Below are 11,270 nucleotides of genomic sequence, written 5' to 3' on the forward strand. Positions count from 1 at the left end.
GAGCATGGCCTGGGTGGTGGGTGTCCCTGATGATGGATGCTGCTTTCCTGTGACAACATTTTGTGTTGGTGTCCTCAGTGGTGGGGACAGCTTTACCCAGCATGGATTGTGCCATATCCATTACTTTGTGTAGAATTTTCCAATCAAGAGTAATGATGTTTCCATACCAGGCAGTGATGCAACCAGACTACAAACCTATGGAAGTTTGGCAAAGTTTTAGATGACTTACCAAGCCTTCACAAACTCCGAAGGAAGCAGAACAGCTGCCGTACTTTCTTCATAATTGCACTCAAGTGCTGGGCCCAGGGTGAATGTACTGACCAACCCCTCCCCACCCCCACTCAGTCTGTATGTTCAGAATTTCAAATACCCTCTGGGTGAAAACTGTCTTCTTCAAATTCTCTTTAAATCCCTTATCCTTACTGTCACCCAGCACACTTTATTGTTAGATATCTTTGTTGTATTCTTCGTCAGAAAGCACCGTTGTGTGATAAACACAAATTTTGTTACACAATTTTGGAATTTATGAATTTGTTTTAAGTCATTTGGCAGACAGTAAGTCACATGATACTCCTGTACATGCTGCTGTAACTCAGGGAATGCACGCAGCTACCTAATTCTGAAAACAGGATGGAAGCAAACGGATGTGTAATTTTATGTTAAAAATACCTCCTCCTAGGCCATGAAAATATTGAGTTTGTGGCAAAGATTCTCCCCTTTCATGTGAATGACATGTAATTTCCTGACCTGCTTGGTTTCATAATACCTTACAGGGAAAACTGTTTCAGTAACACATTGGGTTTTATTTGGAAGGTCCAGCCAATTACTTTCTTTAATTGTAAGAATAAAAATAGCACATGTCAGAGTGAAAGAAACTAGCCCTGGGTGAATGCAAACAGGGGATGGGAAAAATAAATCCTGAAAGGAAAGAGTGGATGTATGGTTTGGTGTTGGAGGGGGGAGATGGAGGGGGAGGGGGAGGGAGATGTGACAAAACAGAAATGTGCTCAATCAAGGTTTGCACAAACTTTCTGCAGTGTAGTCAGCGTCACTGCTTTTCAGCTGAAGAAAATCCACGCAGGAAATGAAAGAGAAAGAGGGCCGGAGGGAAAAAGGAGCCTGGGGGTAGTGAATTCATTGGGTCTACATTCAGGTTAGGCAAGGATTTGGTAAACAACAATGAAAGGCAGAATTTTTTGTAAGACTTGACAGGGTAAAAGTTCTGTTGATACTTCCCTAGGCAAAGCTATCAAGAATCAAGAGTTACAGTCTCAAAATACACAGCCTGTCATTCAGGACAGAGAAATTTCTTCACATGGAGGGGAATGAGCCTTTGGATCATTGCCAAAGGAGGGTGTGGAAGCAAAGTTTCTGAGAATCTTCAGGGCAACGTTCGTAGATTTGAGGATATTTGGGGAATCAAAGGATATTGTGTTTGCGTAATGTACTGAGGTAAAGGATCATTTATGATTTTATTGAATAGCAGAGGAGGGATCAAAGATTTGATTAGATTTAATTTCTTACATTCCATGCCTTTTTTTTGGTAAATGGCCTCCAGCAATTAGATTAAACAATTCAGAAAGAGGAGAAGGAAAGAAAGGAAGAAAAATACAGATTATGACTGATCTGCTTCATGGAAAAATCTGATGCAGATCCGCACATTATTTCAAAACCTTTTAACATACAGCTGTAGCTACCCTGAGCTGAAGGATACTTTCCTGAACTATTTATTCCTTGTGGTAATACCATTGTCTGCAGAATTGCTGGTATAGTGATAGACTGTTTATTTCCAACCATAGATGCTGCCTGACCTGCCTGGTTTCTCTAGCAATTTGTGCATAGTGTTCTGGATTTCAAGCATCTGCAGAACCTGTTGAGTTTAAAATTTCACCTTAAATGGACAAATTGTTGCCTTTAAACTGTAAACCTTAGTTCTACAACCCCTCTGCACATCTTTCCAGGCGATAGATTACTTTACAGAACCAGTGACCTGCGTTCAATTCTCGGTGTTGGCTCTGAGGAATTTGTACATTTTCCCCGTGACCACATGGATTTCCTCCGGGTGCTCTGGTTTCCTCCCACAATCCAAAGACTTACCAGTCAGTAGGCTAATTAGTCACTGTAAATTGTCTCAGGATTAGGCTAGGGTTAAGTTGGGTGGTGCTGGGTGGAATGGCTCAAAGGGCTGGAAGGACCTATTCTGTATTTCTCAATAAAAAACAAACATATAAATAAATAAAGACTCAGGATCTTATTGGTTTCAATCGACTCACCTCACTGTTAACGACCAGCTGATACCAAGTTAGCTTGCCCAACTTTCTCCCAGAAAGGCAATCCACGCATTCCATGTATGAGTGGAGCAAACCTTCTCCGAACTGCTTCTACTGCACTAATACCATTCCCTTCAGGGAAATGGACGGTTAGCATCTCCGTTCAACACACTGATGCACCTCCAAAGAAGGAACGACTGTGGCTATATGCCATTAGGAGTCTGAGAAGAACTCGTATGTCACTATAGAAACTCGCAAATTTCTTCAGATGTACTGTGGAGAGCATTCTAACTTCTAATTCTCCCCCCCCCCCCACTATCTGGTATGGGGGGGGGAGGGAGAGGCTACTACACAGGATCAGGGGAGGGAGCAGAAAGTTGTAAACTCAGTCAGCTCCATTGTGGGCACTAGCCTCCATAACATTGAGGACACCTTCAAAGGCGATGTCTCAAAAAGGAAACATCCATCATTAAGGACTCCCATCACCCAGGACATGCCCTCTGCTCATTGCTACCATAAATATTCACCCCTTTCAAATCGGTACTTAATAGATGCATCTTTGGTAGCAATTATAACCTTGATTCTGTGTGGATGGGTCTCTATCAGCTTTGCACATCTGGACACTGCAATTTTTCCCCATTCTTCTTCACAAAACTGCTCAAGCTCTGCCAGATTGCATGTGGATTGTGAGTGAACAGCCCTTTTCAAGTCCAGCCACAAATTCTCAATTGGATTGAGGCCTTAACTCTGACTTGAACACTCCAGGACATTAACTTTGTTGTTTTTAAGCCATTCCTTCGTTGCTTTGACTTTATCTTGGGGTTATTGTCTTGCTAGCAAACAAATCTTCTCCCAAGTTGCAGTTCTCTTGAAGACTGCATCAGGCTTTCCTCCAGAATCTCTCTGTATTTTGCTGCATTCATTTTACCCTCTACCTTCACAAGCCTTCCAGGGCCTGCTGCGGTGTAGCATCCCCACAGCAGGATGCAGTCACCACCGTGCTTCACGGTAGGGATGGTGTGTTTCTGATAATGTGCGGTGTTTAGTCTAATGGCCAAACAGCGCATTTTTGGTTTCATCAGACTGTAGAACCTTCTTCCAGCTGACTTCAGAGTCTCCCACATGCCTTCTGGCATACTCTAGCTGAGATTTCATGTGAGCTTTTTTTCAAGAGTGGCTTTTTCTTTGCCACTTTCCTATAAAGCTGCAACTGGTGAAGCACCTGGACAACAGTTGTATGTTCAGTCTCTCCCATCTCAGCCACTGAAGCTTGTAACTCCTCCAGAGATGTCACAGGTCTCTTGGTGGCCTCCATCACTAATCCCCTTCTTGCATGGTCACTCAGTTTTTGAGGATGGCCTGCTCTGGGCAGATTTACAGTTGTGCTATATTCTTTCCATTTCTTGATGATTGACTGTCCTCCAAAGGATATTCAATGATTTGTAAATTTGTTTGTAGCTGTCTCCTGACTTGTGCTTTTCAGTAACATTTTCATGGAGTATTCTTTTGTCTTCATGGTGTAGTTCTGGCCAGAATACAGACTCACCAGCAATTGGATCTTCCAGATACAGGCGTATTTTTACTACAGTCAATTGAAATGCCTTGAATGCACACAGGTCTCCAAAAACAGATCTCCATTTAACTAATTATATAACTTCTAAAACCAATTGGCTGCACCAGTGATGATTTGGTGTGTCATATCAATGTCAAAAAACAACAAAACACGAAAACTTCCAGGGGGTGGGGGTGAATACGTTTTATGGCACAATATGTATTGCATTGTAGTGCTGCTGCAAAGCAACAAATTTCACAACATATGTCAGTGATATTAAACCTGACTCTAATTTTGATTTGGATTTTTTTTATCTAATCCAGATGAAAGGTTTCAACTTGAAACACTGATGTCCATTTCCATTTCCATTGCTGAGTTCCTCCAGTAGCTTGTTCATTGTTCCAAATTCCAGCAGACTCATGTGGCAGCATCAAGTTTGAAGTTTATTGTCACAGGCACATTCCCGGAATATAAATGTCATGAAAATTAGGTTTGTGCAGATGCAGCACAGGAACATGACAAACATAAGTGAATATAAAATTTTAATGAACATAAATCATACAGAACTTATATAAGGAAATCAACAAAGTAAAGATAAGAATAGTAGTGCAAATTGAGAGAGAGAGAAAGGGGGGAGAGAAATAGAGAGAAAGGGAGAGAGTGAAAGGAAGAGAGAGAAATGGACAGAAAGAAAGAAAGAGAGAAAGAGACAGAGAGAATATAGTCCAAGGCAGTGTTCGTTGGTTTACAGGTCAGTTCAAGAAACGTTGACCTTGAGGTGTGTGTCTTCAGGACCCTTTACCTCCTGCCTGTTGGCAGCACTGAGAAGAGAAAATAGCCAGGATGGTGAGTGTCCTTAATGATGGATATCGCCTTCCTAAGACATTATCTAGTGTAGATGATCTGGATGGTGGGAAGGTCCATTCCTAAGTAAGGTACTAATGTTATACACGGTACTCTCGGTGTGGTCTGACATATGGTACCACATGCCACTGAAGCATTACCTCCTTACTTTAGTATTCATTTTTTCTCATAATAAACGATAACATTCGGTCAGTTAAATGTTTGTTATATGTCCATGCTAACCCTGTGTATTTCAGAGTTTGCATTCTCTCGCTGTTGGGTGACGGGGTGGGGATATGTCTCTACCAAAGGAGGTGTAAGGTACTCCTTCCTTTCACTAGCCTGTAGGTCACCCTTGGGCACTCCCCTCCCATGAAGCCATGGGAGCAGGTGGTGGATGGTCGTATGAGCAGATGGTGCACATCACAAGTCCTAGTTATGCAAATACTGATACCAGGCAGACAATCTCCGAAGAGTATTGATAATGGCTCAGGTTATCCGTCATGTAAAGACACTGCCCAGAAGAAGGCAATGGCAAACAACTTCCGTAAAAAAATTTGCCAAGAACAATCAAAACTATGAATGTTCATGTCATACGACATGGCACATAATGATGATAGACAGACAGACAGACATACTTTATTGATCCCGAGGGAAATTTGGTTTCATTACAGTCGCACCAACCAAGAATAGTGTGGGAATATAGCAATATAAAACCATAAATAATTAAATAATAATAAGTTAATCATGCCAAGTGGAAATAAGTCCAGGACCAGCCTATTGGCTCAGGGTGTCTGACACTCCGAGGGAGGAGTTGTAAAGTTTGATGGCCACAGGCAGGAATGACTTCCTATGACGCTCAGTGTTACATCTCGGTGGAATGAGTCTCTGGCTGAATGTACTCCTGTGCCTAACCAGTACATTATGGAGCGGATGGGAGTCATTGTCCAAGATGGCATGCAACCTGGACAGCATCCTCTTTTCAGACATCACTGTCAGAGAGTCCAGTTCCACCCCCACAACATCACTGGCCTTACAAATGATGATGAGGTGGATGAAATAATAAGCTCCTGTTTTCTTCCTTTCAAAATGGAGTTCACATTTTTCCATGTTAGACTCCATTTGCTAGCTCTTTGCCCATGTATTTTGTTCAAAGTTCAAAGTAAATTTATTATCAAAGTACATACATGTTGTCACACACAACCCTGTGATTCATTTTCTTGCAGGCATTCACTGTAAGTACAGGAAACACAATAGAGTAAACTAAAGGCTAGATCTAGCAGGATGGAAAAAAGAAACATTGTCCAAAAGACAACAAACTGCAAGTAACAAAAGGAAGAAAAAAAATGATAAATAAATAAACAATAAATATGACATGAAGAATCCTTGAAAATGTGTCCATAGGCCATAGCCTCTATGTTCCCTTTACACTTTAATTTCCTACCAGTATTTATGTCATCAGGAAGTTTAGCTAACACACATTTGGTGTTTTCATTAAAGTCACACAGAAATTGTAAAAGTTTAATATCCCAGTAGTACACTTCTCATTATATCTTGGCAAGAAGTAAACGCTATTTATGCCTTTTCCCATTTCCTGTTGGCTAGGCAGACAAATGTGCATGCCAGTTTACAACTTCCTGCACCACAGCCCAAAGAAGGTGACACTCTGGCCACAATGAAAAACATAAGAATGGAATTCTATGATAACCGTAAGAAAGCAGCATTCATCATCTAGGTCATGTTCTCCAATTTTTGCCACCCTCGGGAAGGAGCTACAGGAGCCTTAAGGCCCACACCCACCAGATTCAGGAACAGTTATTACCTTTCAACCATTAGGCTCTTGAACCAGCATGGGTAACTTCACCCACCTCAACTATGAACTATTTTCATGGACTCTACAACACAGCACTGTTTATTTGTTTGTTTGTTTACTTATTTAATTTCTGTATTTGCACATATAGGTTAGTTTTCAGTCTTGGCGCGTTGTTTTTCATTAATTCTGCTGTGTTTATTTGTTCAAGAAAATGAATCTCAGGGTAGATTATTAATTTATTTTGAACATTGAACATTGAAGATCATCCAGCTGGATGCCAGTGGGCCAAATGTTACAGACAAATCAGGAAGGTCAAGGAGGGGGAAGAAGATCCTTCTTGTTATAATATTAATGTCATTAGTGACTTTGATATGAGGTGTTTCATTACTATGGAAGTCAATGTTTTGAGAATGGATTTTTAGGAGAGTTAGACATAGATTTGGGACACCATAACATAGTCGATTAGAAGAAAGAAGGATTGGAGATAGGAATTTTACTAAAGTATGAATGTAAGGGCTGGGTTCAGGCATCAAACCCATACATCTTCCACTAGCACTTGGTTAATTTTCTGAATCCCAATTATGCACTTTTTCTGCAATCTCTTCTTACACTTCCTTTATCATCCACGCTCTATCAACCTCAGGTCAAGGGTTGCATCGTTTTCTTTGAAATGGTTGTTTGTAGTTGAAAACCCATCAAAGAAAATTGAAAACGTAAGGAATACTCTTGCTCTAACTGCAGTGGTAAAGGCATAAACACAAGGGACTCTGCAAATGCTGACAATCCAGTGTAACACACACAGAATGCTGGATGAACTCAACTCATTTTATGCCGTGGACCCATGGAGAGCTATGGTCCTGGTCTAGATTGATGGGAGTAGACAGTTTGAATGGCTCAACATGAACCAAATGGGCCAAAGGACCTGTTTCTGTGCAGTGCTTTTCTATGACTCTGTGACTCTTTGACTTGTTATCTGAAGGGTCTGTGGACCCCAAGTTGGAGAGGAATAAACAGAGACATTTTGGGCAGAGACCCTTCACCAGGACTCTTCACAATGAATTCAGGCAATGAATTCCACAAATTCACCACGTCAGACTAAAGAAATTATTCTTTATCTATATTTTACAGAGATGCCCATGTACAGAGAGGCTGCGCCCCTGGTCCTTGAATCAAGAGAAGATCTTCACCCCAGGCTGAACAAAATGTAGTCCAGGCAAGTACTTTTAGAAAGTAGCCCCTGTTTTAAATAAAGAACCAGACAGGAGTAAGCAACTCAGTGACTCATACTATTTAATAAGTTTATGGTTGATTATTTACTTTTGCATCAAGTTTGAAACTTCTAAGTAAATTTATTATCAATGTATTATATACAACTTGAGACTCATTTTCCTGCGGACTTTCACAGTACAACAGAGAAATATAATAGAATCAGTGATAAATTACACATGACCAAAGACCAACAAGCAATCAATGTTCAAAATGAAGACAAACTGCGCTAATAAAAATACATATATAAATAATACTGAGAACATGAGTTGTAGAGTCCTTAAAAGTAAGGAGATAGGTTCAGTGTTGAGGTGAGTGAAGTTATCCACTCTGGTTCAGGAACCTGAATAACTGTTCCTGAACCTGGTGGTGTAGGGTCTAAAGTATCTCCTGCCTGATGGCAGCGGTAGGAAAAGCCTTTAGGATGGGGATCCCTGATGATGGATGCTGCTTTCTTGAGGCAGTGCTCCTTGTAGATGTGCTTAAGAGTAGGGTGGACTTTTCCTGTGATGAACTGGGCTGTATCTACTACTCTTCATAGGCTTTTCTGCTCCAGGGCATTGGTGTTTCCATACCAGGTCATGATGCAACCAGACCATTGTGCATCTATAGAAGACTGTCAAAGTTTCAGATGACGCGCAATCTGCACAAACGTCTAAGACAGTAAAGGCACTGCTATGCTTTCTTTGTGATGGCATGTTATGTGCTGGACCCAGGACAGAGGTGATTGGTCTAGTGCTCTTCCCTGCACTAAAATCAATCCCCTCTGATTTCCTTTATATCTCAATATCCTTCTATGAGAGAATTTGAATACAAGTGTAAAGGTGACTCACTAAAATTATGTAGGGTAACGGTCAAACCATACCTGGAGCGTTGTGTACAGTTTAGGTCTCCCTACTTTGGGGTTATTCTTGTTTTTGAGAAAGTGTAGCTGATCATTTCCTGGAAGAGTGGAAAAGCCATGAGGCAGAGTCAGAATTGGGTTTATTATCACTGAGAGGTGATTCAAAATCTGTTGTTTTGCAGCAGAGACATAGTACAGTGCAAAGACATAAAATTCTAACAAATTACAAATAAATAGCACAAATAAAAGGAATAACATGCTATCAAATTTGTGATAGCTGGGGGTGGAGGTGAGATAATGGGGATAAGCTCCTACTATTTAATAAATGTTCCTGATAGTGTGCATCTTAAATAGCCTCTGACAATCAAGGTCAGCTCCTGGTTTTCACATGTGGCCTAGCTACCAAGCTCAGTGGAATCATTTCTACTGATAGGAAAAGGGGCAAAGGCAGGTTACTGGCGCTTAAAGCCATTCGCTTCGGGCAGATGAGTCTTATCTGCTGTGGTTGGCATCTCACCTAGGAGAAGGACTAAACCCCGAAGAAAAATCTGAAGCTAGAGTCCCTAAGGCAGTCCTACGTCGGGTTCAGGGCTGACTATCAACTCCTGCGATGCCACCGGTGCCGAACTGTATCGGTCTCTGCCGTTCCTTTGGGTTTATCAGCTGTGCGGAGAAGGGGTACCTGCTTGCTCTCCATATCGTACTGGCCTGACTGTGTTGCCTTTGACAACTAGGATGCGACATCCATAGTCAACCCCAATCAACAGAGGTCAAGAACGAGGTTGGGTAGGTCAGGCCCCTGTCTACTTGTTTGGAATAATGAGGGTTAACCTATCAAAATGCACAAAATTCTTGAAGGAACAACAGAGCAGAGGCAGGCAGAACATTCTCCTGACTAAGGAGCCTGGAACTATAGGACCATTATCTCAAGATAATGTGTGGGCTGCTTCAGATTGACAGCAGAAGAAATTCCTTCATTCACAGGGCAGTGATCATTTGGAATTCTCTGCCGGAGAACTGAGTTCAGAATGAAGACTTGCAAGTTCCTGAAGATTGGAAGCATCAACAGGAATGGAGATAGGGTTGGAAATTGGTGTTCGAGTTAGAAGATCAGTTATAATCTTGTTAATTGGCAGACTTAATCACTTGCTGCTGCTCCTGTTTCTTGCATTACATCAATCTATCAATCCCTGTCTTAAATATACCAAGTTACTGAGCCTCCACAGCCTTCTTAGAGAATTCCAGAGATTCCTGACTCTAAGGGTGAAGAAAAATGGTCCATAAAACTATGAGATATAGAATCAGAACTAGGTAATCTGGCCCACAGAGTCTGCCCTGCCATTTCATCATTGTCTCTCAGCTCCAATCTCCAGCCTTCTCCCCAAAACCCTTCATGCTCTGGTCTACTCCTAACGTAGAGACTTGAAACAAGCAGCCAGCAAATCATTCACGTTCCCCACCACACCTTCCCCCCAAAAAAACTTCTAGAAGTGCAGCAGCCAACTTGCACACTGAAGTCACGCAGAAGAAGGTGCCATGGCAACGTAGCGGTTAGTGTGATGCTATTACCTCCCAGCGCGTCAGAGTTCAGAGTTCAATCCCAGAGTCCTCTGCAAGGAGTCTGTATGTCCTCCCCATGGACTGCGTGAGTTTCCTCAGGATGCTCCAGTTTCCTTCCACAGTCTGAAGACGTACTGGTTAGAGCGTTAATTGGTTATTGCTAAATATCTGGCGAATAGGTTAGGGTTAAATTGGTGGGTTGCTGGTGGCATGACTCAAAGGTCCAGAAGGGCCTTTTTCTCTAAATAAGTAAACAAACAGATAGGTAAATAAATAATTTAAAATACCACAAAGAGTGATGTGTTCATGAACAAATACCGTCATGCTGCTGAGTTGCTAAAAGGGTAAATATCAGCCAGATCACAGAGGCAACTCCCTATTTGACACAACCTTTGACTATATTTTTATCTCTCTCAATCTTGCACTAGTGTAACAATTTATTTTATTGTTTTTACACTGTAAATTATGTATAATTTATGTTAGTTTGAGATTATGTTAATTTGTGTTTATCCTAGTCTCGTAACGCACTGTACTGTTATTGCAAAAACTTTTGTTTCCGTTTCTTATGACATCAATAAAATTTGAAATTCAGTGGTCCTGTGAGATCTTCCCGCTGTCACGAAAGGCAAGAAACATTTGTTTTAAATATTTCATCTTCACATAGCTGCTGACTTACACCCACTATTCAAATGTGAATCTGCTTTCCAATGTTGTTCCATTTCCCGAGGCCCTGGCTGTGGCTGCGTTGCCGTGCCTTCTTTTCCTTCCTCTGTGTGTCCATGGCCAGTGACAGAAGAATTGAAAGACGTTTGGCACCAGAGGGTGGCATTTAACACAGTTGAAGCATGCTGAATGGAAAATGAATTAGGCTGAACGAGATGTCATATATTAATTAAAAAAAAAAGATCTGCAGATTCTCGCTTTGTAGACTATCAATATAAACAGGAAAGAAAAACATTGCTTGAAAACCCCGCCCCTGGAATCATTGACTGCTTTTCCCCCTTCGTGTTTTGCAATACAGTATAGCGGGAATCACGTGGTACAAAGAAACCCGGGCGGCGCCTCCCTTTGAGCCCCGCCCTCGAACTCGCAGGACAATCCGATTGGTGGGATGACACAAGA

General features: G+C 41.6%; 2 long non-coding RNA genes across 2 annotated transcripts in view; one reads left to right on the forward strand and one right to left on the reverse strand.

Moving 5' to 3' along the window:
- Nucleotides 1–7,664, forward strand: part of LOC132383589 (uncharacterized) — a 42,104-nt gene extending 34,440 nt beyond the window's left edge. Inside the window, exon 3 of the long non-coding RNA XR_009508734.1 lies at nt 7,607–7,664. This is a non-coding gene — a long non-coding RNA (uncharacterized LOC132383589). The remainder of the gene's footprint in view (nt 1–7,606) is intronic.
- The window catches only part of LOC132383588 (uncharacterized), a 44,403-nt gene extending 33,142 nt beyond the window's left edge, over nt 1–11,261 (reverse strand). Inside the window, exons 1-2 of the long non-coding RNA XR_009508733.1 lie at nt 10,825–11,261; nt 8,610–8,686 (exon numbers count right to left, since the gene is read on the reverse strand). This is a non-coding gene — a long non-coding RNA (uncharacterized LOC132383588). The remainder of the gene's footprint in view (nt 1–8,609; nt 8,687–10,824) is intronic.
- Nucleotides 11,262–11,270: the final 9 nt, after the last annotated feature.

Source organism: Hypanus sabinus, chromosome 30, assembly GCF_030144855.1.
Source record: "Hypanus sabinus isolate sHypSab1 chromosome 30, sHypSab1.hap1, whole genome shotgun sequence".
Classification (NCBI taxonomy): domain Eukaryota; kingdom Metazoa; phylum Chordata; class Chondrichthyes; order Myliobatiformes; family Dasyatidae; genus Hypanus; species Hypanus sabinus.